General features: G+C 37.8%; 1 long non-coding RNA gene across 1 annotated transcript; it reads left to right on the top strand.

Moving 5' to 3' along the window:
• Positions 1–167: 167 nt before the first annotated feature.
• LOC115428566 (uncharacterized) lies at positions 168–24,243 on the top strand. The gene is made up of 3 exons (XR_003936646.1): positions 168–237; positions 16,974–16,980; positions 24,232–24,243. It is a non-coding gene; the product is annotated as an uncharacterized LOC115428566 (long non-coding RNA).
• The last annotated feature ends 3,600 nt before the right edge of the window (positions 24,244–27,843 follow it).

Raw genomic sequence — 27,843 nt, 5'->3', positions numbered from 1 at the left:
GAGGTGCATAATCTTCAGAGCTCCATGAGTCTGAAATCAGATGCTGCAGGATTAATTTTCTTTTCCTTTCCTTTTTTAAGCTCTTTGTTACAATGTTTGGTTATGAACTTTTTAAAAGAGTAATAGTGAATTAATAGTTCAAGAATTTTCATTTTGTCTTCTTATCTTAATGATACAGGGGTTATTTTCTTTTGTTCAGACAAAGTAGTAGTAGAGTGATGTTCTCATACCTGACATGTTTCGGCTGTCTGAACAAAAGAAAATAACCCCTGTATCAGTAGTGAATTCTTTTTCATGTAACCTATAAACCAGACAAATCTTCCTGACATCCATTGGCACTGCTAATATTTACACTGATTTCCACTTGGACCGGATTGTACTAACATATCATAAACCCTTTATCGAATATGGGATGATGCGATGGCGGGCTGCCACTTGTGGTTACTGTCCAAGCAGCACTGGCGTCTGTCCATCAAGGAAAGCCAATGAAACCTACCTTAGGAGGAACCCCTGAATGCAACATGAAGACTGTGGTGGACCTGCTATGGTGCAAGCTGTGTTTTCTTGTTTCTGTAGATCAGGGGTCATCAGCCTTGGTCCTCCAGATCTACTATCCTGCATGTTTTAGATGTTTCCCTCTTCCAGCACACCTGACAGTCGTTATCAGGATTCTGCAGAGGTTGAGGATAGGCTTATAATTTGAATCAGGTGTGTTGGAAGAGGGATACATCTAAAACATGCAAGATAATAGAGCTCGAGGACCAGGGTTGGTGACCTCTGCTGTAGATGGACAAAACTAGACTGAAAACATGCCTATTAAAAAGACTTATAATTGTTGATGTTTATGTTTTTTGGGGGGAGCTGTCCTTTTCTATTGTAGCACTCTGAGATTCACTGTATGAAAAGCATGTTATAAATAAAATATATTATTATTATTATTATTATTATTATTATCATTAACAGTACTGTCTATGAGCCCCTCAGGTGTGTCACAAGGACACACAGGTTTGATCAGTTATCCCTTATTAATTATTTTTTCCTTATGCTCATTGCAGAAAAAAAATGTGGTCGTATGATTTTGTTGCATTTAGTGTGGTCAAAATGATCACCATATCAAAAAAAAAAAAAAAAAAGAAAAAAAAAAAAAAGAAATGAAAAATAAACAAATCTTGTTTTCAATAGTCAAATCTAATCTGATGGACAACATTCACTGGGAGTACTGTCAATGAAAACGAATAAACTGCACTCTGTCGTGAAAATAAAACTGTATTTCCAACAGGATTTGGTGAATTTACTTTACCAGCTGATTCAAAGTCCCATGTGTCATTGCTCCGTTCCAGTTGCATCCAGAGGCCCATGGCAGTTGATAATAAACCTTGGAAATTAAAAATGAAATGAGAGGCCCCAGACTAATTCTCAGTTATGAATTAGTCTGGTAATACCCAGCTAGTTTTAATACACAGTTTTGTCCTTTAAATAAACCATAGGTAAAACAATGAAGCCTTTTTGTTATCTAGATTAATAATGAAGAAAAGAGAATGGCATTGGTTTACAAAGCAGTGGCATTATAAATGTCAATGTTTTTCTTTTTGTTTGTGTACTTTGGGTGGGAGGATGGTGCCCACAATTCCAAGCAGCTGCTTTGTTTACTCATGCCTCAGGCCAGTTATTAGTAAGAAACTACCATTTCTTGTGGCTTCTGTATTCATGGTCTATTTACTCTTAAACATGTATGGAGTATAGATGTTCTACTTTGATTCTATAAGGAGGAGAAGAAGATACAACCCTGTTGGTTTCACTCAGAGAAAATCATTTATTTAGTATAAAATTTAGGCAATAAAAAAATATGTGTGTAATAAATCTCATTTTCAGTGAGTTGTATTATTTTTCCCAGACAGTGAGGCTGGTGGAATAATACCCTCATCAGGGATTTAATGATCCTCTGTGCTGCCGTCTGGATTTGTGGCTTCTACTCACTCCTCACTATCCCCTTTGACATTCAAGACCAGGAGCACATGAGGTAGGACAGACTAGTCCGGTGCGGCCAAGTGGTCACCGAGGTCACTGGGGCATCTCGAGGAAGAAGCTGGTGCTGAGGGAAAGTGAGCTGGAGTAAGACCAGGGCTAAAGGAAGGCTTATCAGGGCTCTAAGGAGCTTGAATCAGACCCTGATTAGTGGGAATCTGTTGGGTGGGATTATAGTTTCTACTCACACTTAGGATGGCAAACAGATAGTGGTGATGTGAGGTGAAAGAGCAGGTACCAAACCACAGGGGGAGCAGATGGACAACGCTATCTAATACATAACCGGATGGAATAGATGACAATAAAAATGATTACAATGTTTCCCAAATCGAAATATTAAGCAAAGAAACTGAATATATCTGAGCAAATGTGATTTTTTTTTATTATTATTATTATTATATTCCACCCCAGCTCTGGAAGAAAAATTACAGTACCATTCCAATTTTCCAGATCTGAACCCCATTGAAAACCAGATTGAGATCCAGAGGAAGATAGATGGTCAGAAGCCAAAACTGAGCTGCTTATATTTTTGCACCAGGCGTGGCATAAAGCAGCCAACAGCAAAGTTTAAGACTGGAGCGCATGCCAAGACACATCAAAGCTGAGTTATTCCACAGATTGATTTTTGAACTCGCCTGACTAAAAAAAACAAAAGGAAAAACAGAACACCACTATTGGGTCCTTGTGTGGTTTTGAAAGGAGTAAAAATCAATATAATCATATTGTCTTTGCATTCGTCAAGGTCTGAAAATACTGTATTTACTGTATCTCTGTCCAGTTATTATTTTCTTGCAAATAAATGACAAAACTTGTTTAGAATTGGGAAAAAATATCAGTACTTCATTGGATAAATAAACATTCTGGGTAGTATATCACTGGTAACACAGATACTTAAAGGACCAGTGTATGATATTTAGTGTCATCTAGTGGTGAAGTTGCAAGTAACTCCACACTCACCTATGGTGGCTGTAAAATGCAGACAGTCCCTGATTAAGGCCAGTATTTGTGGGTCTTTTTATAATAACTTTGGATCACATTTAAAACCAGTACATGATGGTGAGGCAGGTCTTTACTTGATATAAACCAAAAAATGTTCAAGTCTGTTCTGCGGTACTGTAGAAAGCAGGAGTGAAATATGGTGGACCCTGTTCACTCCTGGGTCTGACCAAACCAAAGTGAACATCACCATGAAAAAGTACATTTGCACACATCATTTAGTAGTAATAGTATCAGTGGTAGTAGTAATAGAAGTTGTAGTTGTAGGAGTAGTGGTTGTAGTAGTAGTGGTAGTGGTAATAGAAATAGTAGTAATCGCAGTGGTTGTAGTAGTAGCAGTAGTAGTACTAGTATTAGTGGTTTTAGTAATAAAAGTAGTAGTAGTAGTAGTAGTACTAGCATTAGTGGTAGTAGTAGTAATAGTTGTTGTAGTAGTAGTAGTAGTAGTAGTAGTAGTAGTAGTAGTAGTAGTGATTGTAGTAGTAGTAGTAGTGATTGTAGTAGTAGTGATTGTAGTAGTAGTAGTAGTAGTGATTGTAGTAGTAGTAGTAGTAGTAGTAGTAGTGATTGTAGTAGTATAGTAGTAGTAGTAGTAGTAGTAGTAGTAGTAGTGGTTGTAGTAGTAGTAGTAGTAGTAGTAGTAGTGGTTGTAGTAGTAGTAGTAGTAGTAATAGTAGTAGTGGTTGTAGTAGTAGTGGTTGTAGTAATAGTAGTGGTAGTAGTAATAGTAGTAGTGGCTGTAGTAGTAGTAGTAGTAGTAGTGGTTGTAGTAGTAGTAGTAGTAGTAGTAATAGTAGTAGTGGCTGTAGTAGTAGTAGTAGTAGTAGTGGTTGTAGTAGTAGTAGTAGTAGTAGTAGTGGTTGTAGTAGTAGTGGTTGTAGTAGTAGTAGTAGTAGTAGTGGTAGTAGTAGTGGCTGTAGTAGTAGTAGTGGCTGTAGTAGTAGTAGTGGTTGTAGTAGTAGTAGTAGTAGAAGTAGTAGTAGTAGTAGTTAAAGTAGTAGTGGCTGTAGTAGTAGTAGTAGTAGTAGTGGTTGTAGTAGTAGTAGTAGTAGTAGTGGTTGTAGTAGTAGTAGTAGTAGTAGTAGTAGTAGTAGTAGTAATAGTAGTAGTGGTTGTAGTAGTAGTAGTAGTAGTAGTAGTAGTAGTAGTAGTGGTTGTAGTAGTAGTAGAAGTAGTAGTAGTAGTAGTAGTAGTAATAGTAGTAGTGGTTGTAGTAGTAGTAGTAGTAGTAGTAGTAGTAGTAGTAGTAGTAGTAGTGGTTGTAGTAGTAGTAGTAGTAGTAGTGGTTGTAGTAGTAGTAGTAGTAGTAGTAGTAGTAGTAGTAGTAGTAATAGTAGTAGTAATAGTAGTAGTAGTAGTAGTAGTAGTAGTAGTAGTAGTAGTAGTAGTAGTAGTAGTAGTAGTAGTAGTAGTAGTAGTAGTAGTAGTAGTAGTAGTGGTAGTAGTAGTGGTTGTAGTAATAGAGGTGGTAGTTGTTGTAGTAGTAGTGGTAGTAGTAGTAGTAGTAGTAGTAGTAACAGTGTTAGTAGGAGTAGCGGTGGTACTAGTATAGAAGTAGTAATAGTACATTTGTTAATTCTATGTTTGTCCTTCCCAATTAAACTGTTTTTTAATAGTTACTTTACAAAATATGACATAAATACTAAAACCTTCCACTGTCATTACTGCATGTCTGTCTGTACAAAAACAACACTATAAAGTAAATAATATGGTTGTTTGATTATAATGTGTAAAAAAATAAAATTAAAAAAAAAAAAGATTTTTCTTTTTTTCCTTTGCCACAATGAAATTATTTGAGTAAATCTGACTTAAAGGAGTCGTGTTGTGTAATGTCTTTACTTAATTTGGACAAACGTAAAATGAATTTGTGTCACCATTTGATACTATTTATTTAAGTGCACTCAGTCTCTTTTCCATTGACCCTCAAATTGCGCAAATATAACTTGCGCATAAAAATTTACCTAATGGAAAAATGACAATTTCACCAAAAGCCTCATTTTTCGATTAAAAGTTTTTGCTCAGGCAAGAGATGGTTTGTTAGGCATAGCACAAATGGTATATCACGCAAAACTGCAATGAAAAGACTTTTTTCACAACTAGAGTCAGGTGAATTAAAAAACCGAATGTTGACGGACGTTACCACAAGCGAAGAAGAAGAAGAAACATGTTGCAGTATGTGTGGACACACCAGGAAACCCAATCATTTTTTAATTACGTACGGGATAGAGGGGTAATATATAATAATAATAATGAATATATCTGTAAATCAACACCATATTTATGTTTGTCACCATGTTTATGGAATGACTTCTTATGTCATCTTGCGGTAATAAATAAACAAATCATTGCATCTGTGATTTAATGGAAAAAATGACATTACGCATTGCTGTTTTTTTGACATTTAGTAAATATCGGTAAAGTTTTGCGCAGATGTCCAATGGAAAAGTAACTATTGACAAATGCATTACTCTACCAATACTATAAATTATGGTGGGTTGAACATAATTTATTGAATATGTTGTAAATACTGGGGGTCTGAGCTATTACCTTCCTTTAGAAAGCCTTCAATTCCTCATTAAAAAGAAATGACTTGTCAGTGATGTACAGGAGCTATGAGCACAGTTAACCGATAAGGAAGGAGAGATTATAGGTCTCCATAGAGACACATGAGGTGAGATGGTGAGGAGGAGGGCAAAGAAAGAACAGAGAGAGAGAGAGAGAGAGAGAGAGAGAGAGAGAGAGAGAGAGAGAGAGAGAGAGAGAGAGAGAGAGAGAGAGAGAGAGAGAGATGGAGGCCGTCCAGAGCAGAGAAGGATATATGTGGAAAAGTGAGAGGGAGGAGAATATGAATAGTAATGCTGCTTAAGTAGAACAGACCTAAGCAGAGGAGGACGAATACAGACCAGAGGTACACGCAGCAATAGCATGAACATATAACTGCTAATGCAAATCCAGCACAACACATTATACCATTATTTCATTGTTTCAAACACTCAGCTTTTCAGCGATGTACGCTCTGTAAGTAACTGAACAGATCACATGGAGGCATGTAATAAAATTCACCAAGCACTTAAAGGCTGATGGAAGCACATAAAAGACTTATTACTGTCTCCATTAGTCGAACATCATCATAACTCAGGCTGCTGCCATAACATGAGGCTAAATGACAGGAGGACGCTTCTCTGATTACTGGTCATCACTCGACAAGAATAGAATTCATCATTGATAAAGAAAAAAGCTGAGGTTGGTTAATGGGAAATGGCTGAAGAACATGTGTATCTGTACACTAACAACACTGAGAATTGTATAAACAGTACTTCTAAATGTATAAAAGGACTTTATACTGTATGTATCATCAGTAGATTTAATTAGTTTGAAAATCATGACAGCCAGATTCTTTCTTCCAATTAGTATTTGTTTGGCAAATGCATCATGTTTACTCTGAATGGAAATTTAATATGCATCCAATTCATGTAAATAGGCCTGAAATAGTACATTCAAACAACAAGTTATATCATTAAAGTTTTTGTGGTGGAGGTCATTACCCTGCACTCACATCTTGGTGAGGACAAATATATGTATAATGGATGGATGGATGGATGGATGGATGGATAGTTTAGCTAAGTAAAAATAATTTATCTGTGACCAAAATCAACACTTGATGTTGCAACAGGAGGCAAAGTGCTCACTATAGATTTGATTTTGTTCATCAAAATCTCTCTCTCTCTCTCTCTCTCTCTCTCTCTCTCTCTCTCTCTCTCTCTCTCTCTCTCTCTCTCTCTCTCTCTCTCTCTCTCTCTCTCTCTCTCTCTCTCTCTCTCTCTCTCTCTCTCTCTCTCTCTCTCTCTCTCTCTCTCTCTCTCTCTCTCTGAGTGCGAGCAGTGTGCAATAATTTCACTTTCAGTTTCCTAAGCATACATCGACCATCCATTTCAACTGTTCCATTTCCAGTTTTGTTGTTATTCATCATCTTTACAAATGATAACCAAAGCAACAGATTTCTTTTGTTTGTGAGGGACTTCAATTAACATGTTTTACCAAAGAGGGTTGGATTTTTTGTAGAACCTTCCCTCAAACACCTAATAATACTTATTGATCCTCTGCTCTCAAAGCAGGATCTAACCTGATGAGCTCCACTATGAAAATGTTAGTCTGTCAAACTGCAGCAAAACAAATTCTCTCAAATTCTTTGAACTCTTGTCAGTCCTTGTGCATTAAAGAATAAAACATACTATCACGTTGACCCATGAGGATCCACGGGTTCTAGATGTGGTAGTTTTTATGCTGTTGTGTATTTGTGCATGCTGTAGTGTATTTGTCCAGCAGTCACCGCCAAAGCATTCTGGCCATAGCAAGATTATTGTAAGGTTATTGTATTCCAGAATTACTAATATTTCCTAAAACTGTTGGTCCTATCAATTTGCCATTTTTGCTAGTCTGGTCCTTGACCAAAAATATCTAAGTGTGCCAAACTGCAGCAGACAGCTCTGTACAGATTTTGTGTGAATCCCCGGACACACACACACACACACACACATACACACACACACACACACATGCACACACACACACACACACACGCACAGAGGCCACTTGGCTTTTATAATATAGTTTGGATGAATATATACAAGAAGTTGTTTGCAACCATTTCACTAAAAGATTGTTTTATAACCAAAAATGGACTCAAGTTTAGTAGTTTTTCTAGGTATTAAAAAAAGTGTTCTGTAGTGGAAATTGCTTCATATTGTGTTGAAATATATTGGTTGTGAACAGCTTTTTGCTTAGATGTATCAGGTCAAGATGCACCAAAGCCTGTAGGAGAAGTTTGTTATAAACTACTGTTAATTGACTGAAAATGTACACTTTGTTTATTCCTATTGTTTGTCTATTTTACCTATTTTTTATTTTTTATTCCTTTTTTTTTTTTTTTTTTAAATGCAAAGCATTTAACAAGGTGAGAGAGAAACAGTATATCACTCTGTATGTACATTTAGTGAATTAATGAGGGTCCAAATTGAACAGTATTGTAAAAGTGGTGGACTTCCTGTTGGTTTTGAACATGACTGAGTGTTTTGTGCATTTTGACCAGATAAATGAGTCTATGGTGAGTGTAGGTTAATCCTGAGGCAAAGATTGATTGTAAGTTAAACAATTGTAGGGGCAACAGTGATCCATTTATGTCCTCATTGGGTTTCAACAGGTTCATCATAGGTTGTGAAGCTGTAACTGAAGCCCTAAAAATTGCTTTTTGTCTCTCAAGAAGGCATTGTCAAATCTTAAGAGAAATGTAATCCTCACAGTTGGAGCACCATATATTTGAGTCATACATTGAACTTGGGGATATTTCTGTCATCCAATTCTACAAAATTAGGTGTTGTGCCAAGCAGCTAAATTGGTTCATACCTTGTAGTTATTTACTGAGGAGTGGGCTGAAATTTAGGCCAGAAAATTCTCAAAAGGAATCTGGAAAAATTGGTTTTTGAAGGATTTCAACAGGAAAGCAATTAGAAAGCCAATTTTAGACAAGACTAAAGCTGAGTGTACCTGTTTCCTGTTGGTATTTCTCACATTGGCAAAATATCTCTGGCAAAATGGAAGAAAATCTACCATTGGAATAGTAAGTTCCAGGCACTACTTTGAATTGAATTAATGGGATTCTGGCATTGATGGAAGTACAGTGAATACTATTAAAAATTCCCTCCTATAGTTCCTAGGACAGCTCCCTGTGGAGTTCCTTTTCCCTGGCTATAGCTCTACTCACTAACTCTGAGAATACTCTTGAGTTTGCTGCTGGATACTGTACCTTTTGATGTTGCTATGGAACATCATGATGAAAATTAAGTGAGCCCTTTATGGCCTTTGAAACCAATTAATTTCATCTAAAACTGCACAGGCTTTTGTTCATAAGGAAGTATCTGACCACAGGTAGCACCTTGTTTGAAGAAAGCACCTGAAATGTGTGGAATATCTGTATATACTTTCAGCAGATTTCATATTTATTGGATCTGATTTTACACTTAAAAAGAGTTGAAGATCAGTGTGTTTTCAAGGGCAGGATAAGCTGTGCATTCTCATGTGGACTTTCCAATCTAAAGCCATCCTGTCCTTGTATCTGAAAAGTACTTTTATAGATAAGAGGTCTGCTCATTGAAGCAACTTTTCCAAAGTAGCCAAGCTTAGTAGAGTTTGTATGACTCATTCTCAGTTTTCTTAGGTTTATGAAGCAAGTTCAACAGTTCAAACTGAGCTACTCTGACTGGTCATGAAACAAAACTATCCTGGTCTAGGACAGGCGAACTTTTGGCTGAAATCTGAGCTGATGCTTGGCTACTACACGTCCAGGGTATATGGCGATATATGGAGTACACCTACATATTTTTCAGTCAGCATTGCATATACTCACTTCTAAATCCCCCTGATGTGCACCATTCAGTAGTATCTGAACCAAATTGCCCATTTTTTCCCCTAGGATGGTGAAGCCATGACCCGCCCTACTCTGCCTCTAATTGGCTAGTACTCACTGCCTTCACTGATTAGATTGGTTAACTTTAGGCATGAGGACTGATGAGCCAATCAGAGGTAGAGTAGGGCGGGTCATGCCGAGGAAAATATTGCTAACTAGCACTGGCCACCTCTGGAACCTGACTGGACACCTCAGGTGCCGGTGTCACCCCAGTTGACTGACAGGTCATTGCACGTCTTGTTGAAAGATGCACGATTATTGGAAATGCGAATGAGAAAGGCAGAATAAACGTATTTCAAGTGAGTGACACATATTGAGAGAACCTACTTTCATGGAATACATAATTCTGAGATAAGTTTTAAGGTGGTTTCAGAATGAGTCACTGTTAAACTACCGGCCATATGACTGCACATTTAGAGGAGAAGAGATTTTGTCACCAATAGTTCAACTATGTGAGTAGGCTAACGTCAGTGGCGTGCACAGACATGTTGGGGGGGCAGGTGCTCATTGAAAAATAAGGGCACTTTGTGATCAGTCAATCTCTGTTTTATTTCTCTGGAATAAACACACTTTTAAGTTTTTTGCAAATTAGGCAGCTACAACGATAGATCTATTGGTTGCAAAATAAGAAAACTGTGTTTTTTACCCCCAACAGGACAAAAGAAGTGTACAACGTCTCATTTTGAATTGAGGAGTGTAGAGTGCAACGTTACCACTCTCTAAAGCAGAATCCTCCTCTGTGCCATGTCTTTAAAGATTCTGATGACCTCACTCTGATTTTTGTGGATGTCTGGATGAGCTGCTTCCCTGTTGTAGCTGCCTAGAATTGAATAAAAGTAGCTTTAATAATAGCCTATTTTTTTTTTCAAGTTTTAATAATAGCCTATTAAGGTAAATACAAGATTACTGTTAGTCTTGGAACATAGAAATAACTTATGGTTGGTACAAAATAATGTAATTAGCTTATAAATAGGGATGAGCCAGACACTCAGCTGAAACAAGTATCTGGTACAGATAATGCACCTTTGAGGAGTATTATGAGTCAGTATCTGTGCTTGTGATGAATGAAAATCCTCATTAGTTGACTGTATCCTACTGTATAGCTTCATGCCTGATTTAATATTGCAAAACCACTTTTTGTTGTAAAAATAAAATGTGGACAGCTTTTAAGATGGAACAGTTCAACTTTAAAATCTGAGTTAAAAGGCCCTAAACAGTTAACATGACTCAGGTCTTAACTCTGACCTTTCATCCTCATCTTCTTCTTCCTCTCCCTCCTTGCTGCTGGTGGATAATTTTATCCATTAGAACACAGAGCTGCTCCCCTGGGCTGCCGGCTGGAGCTCCCTTTCTTTTTCTCTCCTAACCCTGTCCTTTCTAAGCATTATGCTGCAATTGGTGAATAAAAAGAGACCAACAGTATGAAGAAGACTCCTTGGTTACATTACAACTTTTCAACTTTTCTTCTTTTCCCTTTTTTTTGTCATTTAAATAAAATTACTGTTAGTGTTAATTATGTAGCCAAATGTAAACCTACACAATACTAAATATTCAGCTCAAATATACTGATTGATTCACATGCTGTGATGACAAACTACTGACATTAGTGGTGCTCATCACATCAGGTCATATTGATTAGGGCTAGCGTCTTGCTTGTTAAGCTAGCTTATTGTGGGCAGTCGGCTAATTTATGCTGAGCTGTGTGGTGATGTATGAGACTGGCTACTTCACAACAGAGAGTTTAGGTTTAAGGAGCAAACAAACACTCGACTCGATTCATTTGTGTGTGTTACCTGTCTGTTGGGGCAGGGGAGGCGGTATGTGTGGGCAACGTGTCACGTCTGTGGAGACGCGCTGTGCCATGTGCCGAGGAGGGGGCGGGGGGAATAATTGGGGCATTATTACACACTTTTAATCGTCCAGTATTAATAGATGATCATGTTGGCATGGACCACAAACACTCTTAAAAAAAAAAGAACTTTCAAAAGGGCACTTGCTTGGTCCAGATTGCAAGGGGCAGGTGCTAGAGTACCACCTAGTGTCTACCTGTGCAAGCCACTGGGTAACGTTATGAAAGGCTAACGTTATGAAAGGTAAATGTTATCCTATATTTGCCTCATGTTGAATACATTTCTGTGGACTCACACAAAAGTTGGATTACATCACTGGACAGACCGTGGATGCGCTCCGGCAAATCATGGGACTGAGGGAAAATGGACGAACTGTGCAGGTGGATCTACCCGCTCTGAAGTGAAGAGTAATGCTGAGGCCCAGTTATGACAAAAATTAAGTTCTAACTAAATTAAGCAGAAATCAAATCATTTTTCCCCATTTAATTCTGTTCCTCCTGGGAGCCGGTAAAGCAGCTGGAGCCACTCTTGTCAAATCTGTTCCTTTGCAGTCAAAACATCAATCCAAGGCCAAGACACAGGGCTGGAAGAACTGATACAGTAGTCTGTGTCTCTTATTTTTCATACACAAACAGATTTTCAAGGAGTCACCACATACAAGCATTTAAACCCCAACCCCCATCTCCTTCTGCCTCACAACATTCTTCTTCTCTTCCTGTCCCCCTCCCACAACCGAATCCATTGAAAAAGTTCCATCACGTGACCACATGTACTGTGTTTATAATGTCTTATGTCTTATGTATGTGCTGCATTATCTTCACTGTAATTCTTTCAAAGAAAAGGGTTCTGTGGTAGCGCACCAGTTAGGAGCAGCGGCCCAATATCCCTAATCATCGAACTCAATTTCGTTTGATGTACTTTGTACTGTCAAATGACAATAAAGGCAATTCTGATTCTGATTTCCGTTTATGCAGCTGCTTGTGTGATCAGTAAAATCTACAAACTGCTCCTGATCAAGTCATGATAATTTTATAATAATGAGCAAATACTACTGATGGATTTTTGGGTAAACTAAATAGAGTAGTCTTACATGTCACTGTTTGTAAAATAAAAAGACATTTTTCTGGACAACTTAAAAAAAAAAAAAAAGCCAAAAATTGAGATTATACCTACTTCTCCAGGCACCACTACACCACTGACTACATGTAAGACTACCTGAACAAGACAGAGATGATTTTACCAGGGCCACTCATCCGACCATATAATTTGATGTTATGAACCATTGTCAGTCAAAAATAACATTTACAGAAAATCAACCTTAACAGTGTTGAATGGTAATATCTACACCCGTATCTTCTCATGAAAAGATTGTGACAATGTGATTTCTTGCTGATACTGGGACTCAATATGCAATCATTACACTTGGTCAAAGGTGATTACAGATGTGTGTAAATAGGAATAGAAAGAGAAATGTGTCCCAAAACACAATTATTCCAACTCTATGGGCAACACTGGATATATGTTGAATCATATTGTAGACTATGAAATATTAAGGTTTCTGCTGCTTTTAATAAAACTCAGTGTAATTTGAACAGAATTACAAAGATCATATTGATGCTTTTGTACCGACTTAGAGAATTTGATTTCTGTCCTCACAATGATCTTTAATCCATACACTGTGTGCAGTCTCATCTTATTGAAACACTACCCATTCTTCAGGGGGGTGATCATAAACCCACTGACCCACTGCACTCACATTGTCATGACTTGCTGCTCAAACATAAATATAAACAACACAGTACATGATAAACCTTAGAATATCTTATCATTACTGAATATGCTTAACACTTTGGAGTTGTGTATAACATTCCTGACACACACACACACACACCTACACACACACACACACACACATACACACACACACACACACACACACACACACACACACACACACACACACACACACACACACACAGTTTTCTTATTTACTTGAGCCTTGAATATGTGTGTGATCTTATGTATTCATGTCAGGTGTTAAACTGTTATTGACATTTTAAAGGGGTTCTATGTAGTGCTAACATTTCCAGCTCTTAAAAGTAGATGGAAGTCATGTGCCAGAACACATATAGGACTGTCAAAACCACCAATGAGTCATCACTCACTGAATGGATTTGTCAGATTTTCTCCGTCAAACGCAAACTTATAGCCAGTTATTTTGACAGCCAGTCTTTCAATATGTTACTGATAGCTGATAATATATATTACAGCTCTGTTAGCTTAGGTCTATTTTTAGACAGAAAACAGTCACAGTAAAACCACAAATTACCTCTATTTTCTGTACATTTTGTGTTGTTAAAAGCAGCACTAAAGATGTTAAGACAATCATCCCAATTTTTTTTCTGAACCATGGATCAACAAACTGTGAAGTTAGCCAAGGTAATAATGTAACATAATAACTTTATACCTTCATAAGCGCCATAATCAAAGTTGCCCATATATATATATATATATATATATATATATATATATATATATATATATATATATATATATATATATATATATAAAAAAACAAAAAAAACAAAAAACAACTAAGTGATTTCAGCATCAAACTTCATTCTTTTAATTTAGAGCTGTGCTTAGTGGTGAAAACAACAACAGAGCTTTTCACTTTGTCACTTTCTTTGACTCTAAAAGTTATTTCTTAGTGGTTCTCATTCCATTTGGTCATTTTCTAACACTTTGGTCAAAGGCCCCTTGACAAGGGGTGGGAACTGAGAACCGGTTCCCAGTAGCTCAATTCCTTGGAATCGTTTGCCTGCCCCCTTAACTTAATCGATTCTGCCCTCATTGCACATGTGTGATGACGTCACACATATGCTGCATTGTTTTGGTTTAGAACGTAGCCAACATGGTGTCGAGGCAGAAACGCTCCGAAGTATGGATATATTTCACGTGTAAAGATGACACCAGGGCCACTTGTAACAGTTGCGAAGCTTCCATTTCTTCAAAAGGAGGAAATCCCTCCAATATGCTCAAACATTTGTCCACAGAGCATGCAGTTCATTTGCAGGAATGTCATGTGTTTGATTTGTTACTTTTACTTGTGCATACTGTATATGTTATATTTTCTGTGCAGAGATGGAAATTTAAAAGACAGTTAACGCAAACAAACCCTGTTTGTACTCTTTTATTCCTTCACCTACGGAGAATCGATAATAAAATCAATAAGGAATATGATCGATAAGCAAAATTGATAATGGAATTGGAATCGTCAAATTCTTATTGATTCCACTCCCTACTCTTGGCGTTAGTTTTACTCACCATTTGAGACCAACAGAGTGACTCCCTACTCCTCTAGTGGTCACATAAATCCACTGGACACTCAGTGCCAATGTATTCAATGCATATCTTTACATTCAAATGCTTTGGTCTCTTTGGCATAACGTCTGCACACTGATAGCTTTAGCTCTTGAATCTTGAAAGTAGAAATACTACATATAGCTCCATTGAATGTGGCAACTTGGACTCTCCATAGGCGGGTTCATTGTTATGTATATTGTTCTTACTGTTCCAGAAGAAATGAGACAATGCCTGTATTCCAAACACAAAAACAAAAGCCTATGGAGAGAAAAAAAACAAAAAAAACAAACTGTTCCAGGATTGTAAATTTTTCTTCAGTTGCTGAATCTTATTTTTATAATTTTAACAAGTGACCATATTCCCGTGGCAGCCTCTCAGAGGATTTGGATTCATTATGAATTCATTACTGACTAAAGCCTTCAAGTCATTATTAGTTCTCTAGCTGAAGCACTTTTGGGATGGTTCCTGACCACATCACCTCCTCATCTACATGAACAGTTCTTTCACATCCAATTACTGGATGTGTGTGAAGCTGAGGAACCGATATGTATCTGCATTTGCTATGCTTGTATTCATTTGTTGACATCAGTTGTCTCCATTTCAACAGTTGTTTGTGTTGTACACAGAGGACCAGAATAAAGGCATTCAGGGGTGTGCAAGGATTTTATAAAAAAAAAAACAAAATACATATAAATTAGTCCACATGGAAGATGCTCATTCTTTTTATCTACAATCATAATTGTAAGACCTTTAAAGTACCTCATACATGTTTCTTTATATATCCTAGTCTAATGATGCAGACACCCTATGGCCAACATTAGTTAAAACAAGATCTAACATGGTACTCACAAATATCTAAATCATCAGTATTATTCAGTGCAGGGGTTTAATTGAATATATACTGGTTAAAAATGGGCAGTTGCTCTTTGATCGTTGCAGTACTGTCTGCTTTGTGTTTGTTATTTTCCTGCCCTGATTAACACATACCCACCGGCTCTTTATTTGGAGGAGGTGTGAAGTGGGGGGAGAAGGGTGGGGTTGAGGTTGATGGTAGGGGGGTGAGGGGTGATAGTGGGCTATGAGTGCACAGTCTGGGTGGGTTTGGGGCCAAGCCAAGCACATCCAATTTAAATATGCAAATGTTATCATAGGAAACAGAGTGGGGAAAACAAGGTGGCAGTGACGGAGAACAGAGAACAAGACCAGCAATAACATAATTAAATGTTTGCTATTGTTGGCTGAAATCAATTATCACGTTGGGAAGTTGTGGAAAACAGAAACAGTGCAGTGGGGGTAAATGAACAGAACAGTCAGGAACATTGTACTGTGAAATATGAAGTCACACGAGTGCAGCAAAAAGGTTAATTTGTTCATGACAAAAAAAGAAAAATAGGCAGTCAGAATGCAAAAACAAGCATCTTGTAAAGCAACTCGTCTCATTTGTCTACGGAGGAGAAACGGGCGCTCGCAACGGGGATTTTCTTTGTGCAGTCAAAGGAAGCAGATCTTTCTCTGCGTTTCCTCTGAAGTTGAGCACAGCAATGAAATAGTAAGCTGAGCACACATATGAGCAACAGCATTGGTGTTGAATTCTAATCTGTCAAAAGGCACGTTACATGGACCCACTAAGCTCTCAGGAGCCTGTTTTGACCCCTTCCTCAATCAGGAACAAAGAGACTCAACAGTAATCCAAGCAGCTCATATCAGTCAAAGCAAATCATCCCTGAAATGAGTTCAGTCGGGCGGATGCCACGACTGGAACCAGCCTTTAGCCTCATCCACAGCTCTCCATTGTCTTCCGCTTCGTTGGCTCCGAGGCTGTAACCAGATTGGGGGTGCAAGGCAAGCAAAGGGGGGGGGGGGGTGGCGGGGGTGGGGGGGGGGCTGCTTTTAGCCCTTAAAAAAGTGCCACCTCGAGCTGCGTGCTGGTTCCCCAAAAGAGGATTTAACAGGGTTAGCATCCTCAACATAAGACCAACCTCTGGGGATCACACAAACAAACACAAAGCCATTGTGTAACAGGCAGGCCTAACTATCTGTCAGCCTGTTTTCCTGCCATTACTCATCGAACCCTCAGTAATTGCAGTGACACAACAGGATTTCCCCGCGGATTCACTGATTGATCCAATATGTTATATTTATGGGACTTTCTACAGACCCAAATGTCAGCGTTTCCACTTTTTTTGATAAAGGTTTTTTCTTTTTTTTCTTTTTGGTGGGGTTGGGTGGGCGTGGGGATTGTCCTCAGTGGTATCAAGGGTCTAAGGACAGAGGATTAATGTGTATTGTACAGATCTGGTGTGTGATATAGGGCTCTACAGATAAAACTGAAGCGAACTGCAGTGAGTCACACACCAGCAAAAGGAAACTGAGACAGACCTAGAACTACTCACAGAGCTACCTACACAAATATATTCATATTCATAACATATGTTAGTGTATAAACATGCAAAAATAACAGACACTGTTGCTTTGTTACCCTAGAGTGAAGCATTTCTATCTACAGGGTGAGTGGGTCACCTTTATAGAGTCTGCCAGGAGCTAATAATAGTTACATTATTTTTCTTTTCCCAGTTTTATTAAAAAAAGAAAAAAGTACAAAATGAAAATACTGGCTCTAACAACGATCTTGAATATGTTTAGTGCTTTAGTGGCCACCAGTGTTGTGCAAGTTACTTCCAAACTGTAATACATTACAGATTACTGTTATTTCAAAGTAATTCCTTACCTTACAATATTACTGTCTCAGAATTGTAATGTGTTACATGACTCCTGTATTACTGTTGAGTTACATACAGACTGTTGTCATAAATGTCACATGCACAGCAGAACTCAACATCTGACTTGTTCAAACAGGGGGCACGGTGCCGAGGATGCTGGTAGATAAATCCACAATTGATTCAGAATTCTAACTAGTCATAGAAACGTTAGCTTACCTTGTCATTGCTGATCACAGGGATCATGCTAACTAGCTTCTTAAAGCAGGGTTAGGGTTAGTAATGAACATACGTCCATGTGGACAATGGACTGTCTTCTGTTGTCTTCACCCATTGGCTGAACACCAACAGGAAATAGAACTTTCCTGACACATTTTTGATTCCTTAAGGTCTCGCGGTCTTGCTGTTTTGTTTTGTTTTTTCATTTGAGCAATTAAATTATGGGTGAAAAGTGTGTTGCAACGTAAGCGCTATTGAACATATACTGAGTAAAATATTGCTGAAAATTGATTAGTAATGCCTTACAGCAAAAAGTAATCTGTTACTGTAATGCATTACTTTTGTAACATGTTACTCCCAACACTGGTGGCCACCATAGTAGACGGTGACACTTGGGGTTTAAAGCTGATTGCAATCTGCAACTTCACCGCTACAATTACACCCTGAACCACCTACAGTTCAACATCAGCTAGACCAAGGAGGTGGTAGTGGTGGGCTTCAGGAGGAACTGGAGTCAATCTGCCCCAGTCAACATCCAGGGTGAGGAGGTGGAGATCATGGACTGTGACAAGTACCTTGGGGTCCACATCAACAATAAACTGGACTGGTCTAACTATACAGATGCACTGTACAGGAAAGGCCAGAGCAGGATGTTTTTCATGAGGAGACTGAGGTTGTTTGGTATCTGCAGTGGGCTCCTCAAGACCTGCTACCAGTCCAGGGTGGCCAGTGGACTATTCTCTGCTGTATTGTGCTGGTGGGGTGGTCTTATGAATGACTTACAAGTGCTTGCTCCTGGAGGATTCTGTTGGGTTCTGTAAATTGGCTTGAGAGTCTGGTTTCTACCAGCTCTATGTGGGTGCTTCTATGAAACTGGGTTCACTTTAGTATTTGACACTTTACCAGCTTTTTAGACCCAATAATAAAAGAGAAATGTAGACATATTTCCCCCCAGGATGTACCTAATGATGACCTCAGATAAATGCAAAAAAAAAATTCTACTCTTGTTCTGAGCCATCCCAAAATTAATGCATTTTTAATAAAATATTAGAGCCAAAAATAGGACCAAAATTAGGACAGGAAAAACTACTTCGGTGTCAGAGCATTTGATCTGGAAAACATGGCAGTAAATGGTCTTATATGCCGCTATAAATAAAGGCACTGTGTTAAATTTGATGATCCTAGTGGTTTTTCTAATCCAGACATGCAGGTTTTTCATGAATTGGCAGTCTCATTCCAGGTTTTGTGTGTAACCCATCATGTCCACTTGCGTTACATACGGAACCTGCCCACTTAAACACATATAAATCACAAATGACTTTACAACAGCAATCATTTTTGTGGAACACTCTGCCTTGCATAATTAGTTCAATTCCAAAATGTACCTGTGAGAAAATAAAGAGATATTTTAAAAAATAGTGGTGTGTAATTTTTGTGTCCTTTTGACTGTGTTACATACAGATTTTTATCTTAAATATAATATAAAATAATATAAATATGTTTTATCTGAAAAATAGTTTCTCTTTTATCTCAGTAAGTATTTATTTTTAAAATAGACCCAAAGTGCTTCTAAACTTGCTTCATAACATTAGTCTACATCTGGTCTGAATGTGTCATGTCTCCATGTGTCCTGTTTTTAGAAACCAGTTTCATAGGAGCACCCATATGTAAAGTGTCATGAGATAACTTTTGCTATGATTTGGTGCTATATAAATAAATTGATTGATTGATTGATTGATTGATTGGTTGATTGATTGATTGATTGCAACTGGTGATGGCAACAGTCTCAACATGCTGGTGAGGAAAACCCGTTCTGTGGTGGGACTGGACCTGGATAGTTTCTATACGGTGTCTGAAGGACAAAGTTTGTGCAATCCTTGACAGTCCTTCTCACCCTCTGCATGATGAGCTGTGGCTGATGGGCAGCTCATTCAGCCAGAGGATTATCCCACCCAGGTGCAGGACTGAACGGTTCAGATGCTCCTTTGTACCAGCTGCCATCAGAGTGTACAACAGCAGCTTGGACTAAAGTACATCCTGTTCTGAACAGACTTCTGCATCTGTCAGTATCACCTACTGCACACTTGTTACTTTATTTATTGTTATTATGACTATTTATGTTATTCAGTCACTTTAACTTTAGTCACTAACAAATTTGTTTAATTTATTTATTTTTTATCTTCTCTTTGTTTTTCTATTGTATTTGATGTTTATTGTCTTGTGCTGCTGCACATTTGAATTTCCCTCTTGGGGGATCAGAAAAGTATATCTTATCTCAACCCATAAAGACCCAAACATCCATTACCAACCAAAAGCATCTACTGATCTAAAATGTTTAATACCTGTTGATCCACGGATCCTATAAACACATGAAAATAATTAGTGTAAAATGGAGTTTGTCATCTTTTCATGGTCATCAGATATGACCCTTTTGGACGTTCAGAGTCTCCGTAGTGAACATGGAAACATCGTCATCTTCAACAGTATCGACTCACCAGTACATCCCATGGAGTTTGTTTAATGACAGTGGATGGAAATGCATGGTTTATGTTCAATTAATGATATGTTTTTTTCTGAAAAAGTCACTTTTTCTGCAGTTTTCTCTGTTTTTGATTTAATAATCCTCAACTTTAATCTGAGCTTTTATGAACATCTATATGACCAGTAAATTAAATACAAGAAAATACCTGATTTTTGCTGATCAATTGTAAAATACAGAGGATAATATTATAATAAATGGTGATAAATCTCTGAAGAAATGTTAGATATAGAGAAAAGTTCATTTGATAACTGACACAAAAGTTCATGGGTTGAAACAAAAGTCTCTAAGATTAAGATATTCTATTTGTCAGTATATAGTTTACATGCAACACATACTGAAATTGACTTTCTAAACATACAGAAACACACTACACACACTGCAGAATGGGAGCACTGGGCTGCCGTGTCAAGCACCTGGATAGGTGCCTTGCACATGGGCACATCAGCCAATTTCTCAACCAAGCTGATTCTACAACTTTCTAGGTCACGGCAAACTGCACTGTACCTTCTCCAGGAATGTAAAAATGTATTTATTACAGGGTTTCTGCAGGTCATTAAAAAGCGTTAAAAGTAATTAAATAGATTTAGTGAAAATTAAGACCTTAAATGGCATTAAAAAGTATTACATTCAATGTCCAGAGACATTTAATTAAATACACTTGATGGAAAAAAGCATTGTTCTTCACAATTTATTTTGATTATATAAACATTTAATAATTTTGATCAGAAGTATAGTGTGATGATTGACAGGTGGAACCCTTTAATCGTCTATTGTTTATGGCCGATACACAAAGTCACAACACCAGATTCTTGCAATACAATGTGCTGTGAGCGTGCTCATGCTGTGGCGAAAGAGCGTAAGGAATATTAGCAAATGTAGGAAAAATGGGAAAATGCAAGTTTCAGCAGAAGTGATTGGAGGAGGAACTATTCAGAACCTGGTTAAAGCATGTCAGCGGTGAACTGTCATAAAACTACACTAGTCAACATTTGCTTGGGATCAGGACTATAACTTTGCTATATTCGGGGGTGTAATTCTGGAAACTTGAAAATTTACTTTCCCAGTGGAGTACAGCCCGCAGATGCGGATGGTGGCCACACACATTATTGATATCACACTGTATGTGTTTCAGAACATTCTGAGTGGTTTCAGTGAAAACAAAATTGGAAGAGTAATTGTTGTGAACTCTAATTTCTAGGGTTGTATCACCCTTTTGCCAGAAAGTGAAATAAAAATGTATGTTTTTTTACCTTTTGGTCCATTTTTCTTTACATGACTAGCCAAAGTACACACATAATATATGAAGTCACCCAAAATATTATACAACATCAATTATTGTGCAAATATAAAACTGATCCCTAGCAAATGTTGACTAGTATATATATAAAACTGTATCTGCAGTTGGATATGGGCTTTAAATTTGTTTAAAGTGTCATTAAAAACCATTAAATTAGATTTGCTGATACCTGCAGACACCCTGTATTAGGTCAGATCGATTTTCATATTTTGTTAATATAGTGTTAAATTTGGATTCTAAATCATAACGTAACTGACTCTGGATATTCAAGCATTATACTAGATACTAAACAGATTTGAAGATCTGAGAAAATCCACATGTCATGTGTAGTTATAGGAAGGAAGCACATTTCAGTTTTAATTCCTGACTGATTTCACTCAACGCATATTTAGTCCAATCAAAACAGGCCAAGATCTAATTAAATGAAAACGTGATAGTTCAATAGAGTTCTGTCCTCACCATGGAGATTTTAACTGAATTATCCTCCACGCCAGATGCTATCGAATTCCATTTTCAGCTACAATGACATTAGCATGCAAATAGCCAAGCGGCTCAGGTCACACACTGGCCGTCTGAGGTGGAGACTGGTTAGAAAATGTCTTAAGATGTAGTTACTCTGTAAATACACTGTTGGTTTATTTCTTGAAAAAAAACCAAAAAAAACTTTCAGAAGTCTCTAAAACAGGGGTCTCAAACTCATTTTCTTTCAGGGGTCACATTCAGCCCAATTTGATCTCAACTGGGCTGGACCAGCAAAATAATAGCATAATAACCTATAAATAATGACAACTCCAAATGTTTGTCTTCGTTTTAGTGCAAAAAAACCCTCATTAAATTATGAAAATACTTACTTTTATAAACTATGCAAACAAAAAAGATGTGAATAACCTGAAAAAACTGAAATTTCTTAAGAAAAATAAGTGCAATTTTAACAATATTATGCCTCAACTTATCATTTATACATGTGTATTCGGATCGGTTCTACAAAGACAGTAAACGCTTAATAAAAGGCAGAAAATTGTTAAAATTGTGCTTAATTTTCTTTAGACATTTCAGGGCGTTCATATTTGTTCAGGTTATTCACATTTTATTGTTACAGGATAGTTTGTAAATATAAATATTTTCATAATTTAATGTTATTTTTTGTACTAAAACAAAGACAAAAATTTTAAGTTGTCATTATTTATAGACGTAATGAAATATTTTTTTCACATTAAACCGAGAAGAAAATATGGAGTCATTATTTTTTTGTAGGATATTTTACTGGAGATCATATTGGTCTGTATGTGGAATCTAAACTAAAATGAATCTGTGGAATTTTTGCACTTTGGAAATTCATCACACGGTTCAGACTGGAACTGTTGGTGGGCCGCATTTGGCCCCCGGGCCACATGTTTGAGACCCCCGCTCTAAAATGTGTCTCTTTCTACATATTGCATATTTAGGAGTAGAAAAGGACCCCCACCTGTAAGATACAGAGGAATAAGGTGTAAAGTAACAACCAAGATGAACATGTGGCCACATAGGAGCACATCTGAGACATTAGATAAAGCAAAGTGCCATCACAGTTTCAGCGCCTCGGTCTGGTCCTGTCATTACCTCCAGACTTTTCTTCCTCTGTTCACTCAAGATCACAGACTCCAGTGACAGAAACATGCTTTACCTGCAGTATTCCTGTGTAAAACTGACACTCTGGTTTTTCACCAGACAGAACAGTTTAACTCTACATCCTTCCTTCTTCTTCTAAGATTTACCCTGGAGATGATTTCTGTGTTGAGGATTTAGGAAACCATGTTTTGAATGTGTTTGTTCAACCGACTGTCACTCTCTGGGTCTAGATGACAGAGACAGATGCAAACACAAATTCTTTTTTTTTTTTTTTTTTTTTTACCGTTTAACACTCAGAACTCTTCTAGGGTTAGGGTTATTTAAAGACTAAGATTAACTCACTTCCTTATCTCCATAGGGAAGTTCAGTGTCTGCATTTTATCCATCCTAATACATACATCCTGTTCATTTTTTCCTATGTTTGACCTTTCCCAAATGAAAATCAGTGAAAATCAGGTATTTTACTATTGTTAATTTGCTGAGCATATAGATATTAAGTAAAAGCTCTGAGTAAATTTGAAGGTTATTACATCAAAACTGAAGAAAACTGAAGAAAAAGTGACTTTTTCAGCAAAATATGCCATTTACTGAACATAAAACAAGCATCTACAACCACTGTCATTTATCGAACTGTAAGTTTTACTGGTGAACCAATGTTGCAGAAAATGATAGTAGTCGCTTTTCCATCGACTTTCTAATTGTGCAAATATAACTTGCACATAAAAATTTGCCTAATGGGAAAATGACAATTTCGCCAAAACTCTTGTTTTTTGATGAAAAGTTTTTGCACTTGCAAGAGATGGTTTTTCAGGTGTAGTGACACTGGTATATTGCGCAAAACTGCAATGGAAAGACCATTTTGTGCAACTAGAGTCACACATGAAAAACACACATGAACAAAAAAAACGGATGTTGATAGATGTTGCAACAAGTGAAGAAGAAGAGTTTTAAAGCAAACATAGCATGGTATGCTGGGGTGCTGATGGGGGAGGGAGGGTAAACATGACAAATTCATGGGGCCCAGTATTTGTGGGGGGCCCATAGAGTAGTGGATGGGGCCCAGTGGATATAGGTTAGAAGTTGTGAAAATTTTGTGGAAGATCTGCTGTATAAGAGAGGTGTAGAAGTCGGGAAGCGAACGTTGAAAGCATGTTCATTTTCATTTTCACGGTATTGTAAGTGATGTTGTTTACGGACCACACCCCCATGTACACCCCCTCACCCATCCCCTCAATTTCTGTAGGGTCCACAATGATTATCCTTTCATGGGGCCGATAATTGGTAGCCTGGTGGCATTTGTGGACACATGAGGAAACCAAATTATTTTTTAATTTAGAATGGGACAGAGGGTTAACGAACATTCTAGATTCAAAACAACAGATAATTTTTATGTTCGTTGCAGTGTTTTTGGAATGACTTCTCGTGTCATCTCGTGATAATAAATCAACAAATCATCGCATTTGTGATTTAATGGAAAATCCAACATTACACACTTCTGTTTTTTTTGACATTTAGTAAATATTGGTACATATGGCCAATGGAAAAGCTACTACTATGTCCATGTTCACTATAGAGCCTCTGAACATCTGAATGGGTTATATCTGACGTCCATGAAAAGCTGAGAAATTGCATTTTATCTGAAATATGTAAATTAGTGAATCAAAACTTATTAAGCATTTTAGATCAATAGATGCTTTTGGTCATCTGTTTTAGTCTTGGAGAGTTAAAATATTGTTTGGTTGAGATGATCCTAAACGCAGCTGGTTTAGTTTATCTCTGTGCCTTCTATTGATTCCTCCTGCAGTGACCTTGTGTACATGAAACAATGAAAATGACCAGCACACTGTCTCCCCCAGACTGGAGATAACAGAAAAGTGCTGACACAGTGACCTGAGGTCAGCGGGCTGCGGATTCAAGACAAAGACCAGTTATCAGTCTGTGCAAAAGAAAAATAGCAAACATAGAATGTTTTAGGGCTCTACTGTCGTTAAATGTTATATATTACTCCTAAAGTACAATGTTCAAGTTGATTTAGTAGAGTGTAGAGGAGGCGTGGTGATATAGTGACCCAGGCTTATTTGATAGAGCTTCTTCTTGTGTTTATCTCTTTTTTGTTATCACAGACACATCTAACCAAGGAATGGAAAATTCTCAGTGTGCTTTTGGCGATAGATTTTGATTCCCTACCTGAAACAAAACTCAACCCAGAGGAAGAAACACAGCGATGACCATCCAAACTACTGGATCCAGACCAGAGCAAACCAAGTGTAGCTTTGGCTTTGAAGCTACCATGGTTAGCTCAAGAGATGATAAACCTTTTTTTTTATGACTGTATGATGAGCAGATGGTCTAGGACACAGGTGTCAAACATTCAGCCCGCAGGCCAAAACCGGCCCACCGAAGGGTCTAATCTGGGCCATGGGATGAATTTGTGAAATGCAAAAATTACACTCAAGACATTAACAGTAAAGGATGTGAACATCATTTTCAGTTCAGGGGCCACAGACAGACCAATGTGATCTCAAGTAGAACAGACCACTAAAATACTAGCAGAATAACTTATAAATAATGATACTCTAAGTTAATCTCTTTGTTTTAGTGCAAAAAAAAAGGAAAATGAAAGTGTTTACATTTACAAACCATCACAAGTCTCTTTTCCATTGACCCTTAAATTGCGCAAGTATAACTTGCGCATAAAAATTTACCGAATGGAAAAACGACAATTTTGCAAAAACTTTCATTTTTCTATTAAAATTTTTTGCGCTGGCAAGACGTGGCCTTTCAGGCATGGCGCAAATGATATATCACGCAAAACTGCAATGGAAAGACCTTTTTTCGCAACTAGAGTCAGGTGAATCAAAAAAACGGATGTTGACATACGCTGCAACAAGCAAAGAAGAAGAAGAAACATGTTGCGGTATGTGTGGACACACCAGGAAACCCAATCATTTTTTAAATTTATTATGAGATAGAGAGGTAATATATAATAATAATGAATAAATCTGTAAATCAACACCATATTTACGTTTGTCGCCATGTTTATGGATTGACTTCTTGTGTCATCTCGCAATAATAAATACACAAATCATCGCATTCATGATTTAATGGGAAAACCGACATTACGCACTTCTGTTTTTTCGACATTTAGTAAATATCAGTAAAGTTTTGTGCAGATGTCCAGTGGAAAAGCAACTACAGTTTGCTTCACTGCTGTCTCCTCTGACCTTGTCTCTTCATCACCAACACTGGTTTCCAGTGGTGCAGCTTGCCATTAGGCAAGGCAGGCAGCTGCTGGGGGCCCCTAAGGCAGCAGGGTCCCCCAAAGGACCAACAGACTTGACACAGTCTAAAGAATAAGTTCACTACACAGCGGCAGTGAGAAGTTGCAGTAAGAACTAGGTGTCTCAAATTCTCTGAAGGGGCCCCCTGAGCCCAAATTGCCCCTCCCTCACCTGTCTGTCTCTGTTAGAGTGAGATATTGCGTGCAGGTTGCGTGCTGTCATATATATATATATACATATACATATATATATATATATATATATATATATATATATATATATATATATATATATATATATATATATATATATATATATATATATATTGCTTGGGGCCCCAGGGGACCCTTTCTGCACCACTGCTGGTTTCACCTGGAACCCCCTGCAGCTGTCCTGTCCCTCACCATGCCACACCTAATCAGCCAATCCCATTCCACCTGTCTGCCTCTCACTCAGTTGGCCCCACCCACCTCATCAGGCCTAGTCTCCTCACCTGCCTGCACAGATGCAGCTCATCCCCCTATCAGCCCAGTAGATAAGGCTCACTGACTCCAGCGTTTACCTATATCCAACTCACTTTCCTGTTTTCTGACCCCTGCCTGATTTTGACCACATCTCTTTGCCTCAGTCCTGGTAGCCTGATCTGTTTTCTGCCTGTGATCCAGAGTTTGGTGATTTCTGGATTTTCCTGGTTTCGACTCAGCCACGTCTCTTCGCCTGTCTCCCGATTAACCTACCTGTCTTCTGTTCTGGACCACGTCTCTTCGCCTGCTCCCCATAATACTCACTTTGCTTTTCCTATTTCTGTGCTGTGTGTCTTCAGTAAAGACATTTCTGAACTGATTCTAATGCCTGGTGTACTGCATTTGGGTCCTAATCTAACTTGTGACACAAGTTATTCTTTCACAAAAAATGTAAATAACCTCAACAAATACAAACAACCTGAACTGTATTAAAACAAGTAAGTGTAATTTTACAAAAAAAAAATGCCAGTTAATAAATATTTTGTGTATTTGTCAATCCACTGTGCTCTATAAGTTGTAATGCACATGTGTAGATGATAAACTGAGGCATAATACTGTTAAAATTGCTATTCTTTTTCTTAAGACATTTCGTGTTGTTCACATTTTTAAGGAAACTTTGTAGATGTAAAGATTTTCATAGTGTAACATTTATTACTTACGCCAAGGAGGTTATGTTTTTGCCGGCGTTTGTTTGTCTGTCTGTCTGTGTGCAAGATAACTCAAAAAATTATGGATGGATTTGGATGAAAATTTCAGGAAATGTTGATACTGGCACAAGGAACAATGATTAAATTTTGGTGGTGATCGGGCAGGTGGGCACTGATCTGCCTTGGCGGAGGTCTGCGCTGTCCGAGTGCCTTTCTAGTTTTTTCACTGTTATTATTTTACTGGTCCCACTTCAGATCATGTTGGGCTGAATGTGGAACCTGAACTAAAATGAGTTTGACACCCCTGG

The sequence above is a fragment of the Sphaeramia orbicularis genome, chromosome 11 (assembly GCF_902148855.1).
Source record: "Sphaeramia orbicularis chromosome 11, fSphaOr1.1, whole genome shotgun sequence".
NCBI lineage: Eukaryota > Metazoa > Chordata > Actinopteri > Kurtiformes > Apogonidae > Sphaeramia > Sphaeramia orbicularis.
This window is presented reverse-complemented; position numbering and strand designations above follow the sequence as displayed.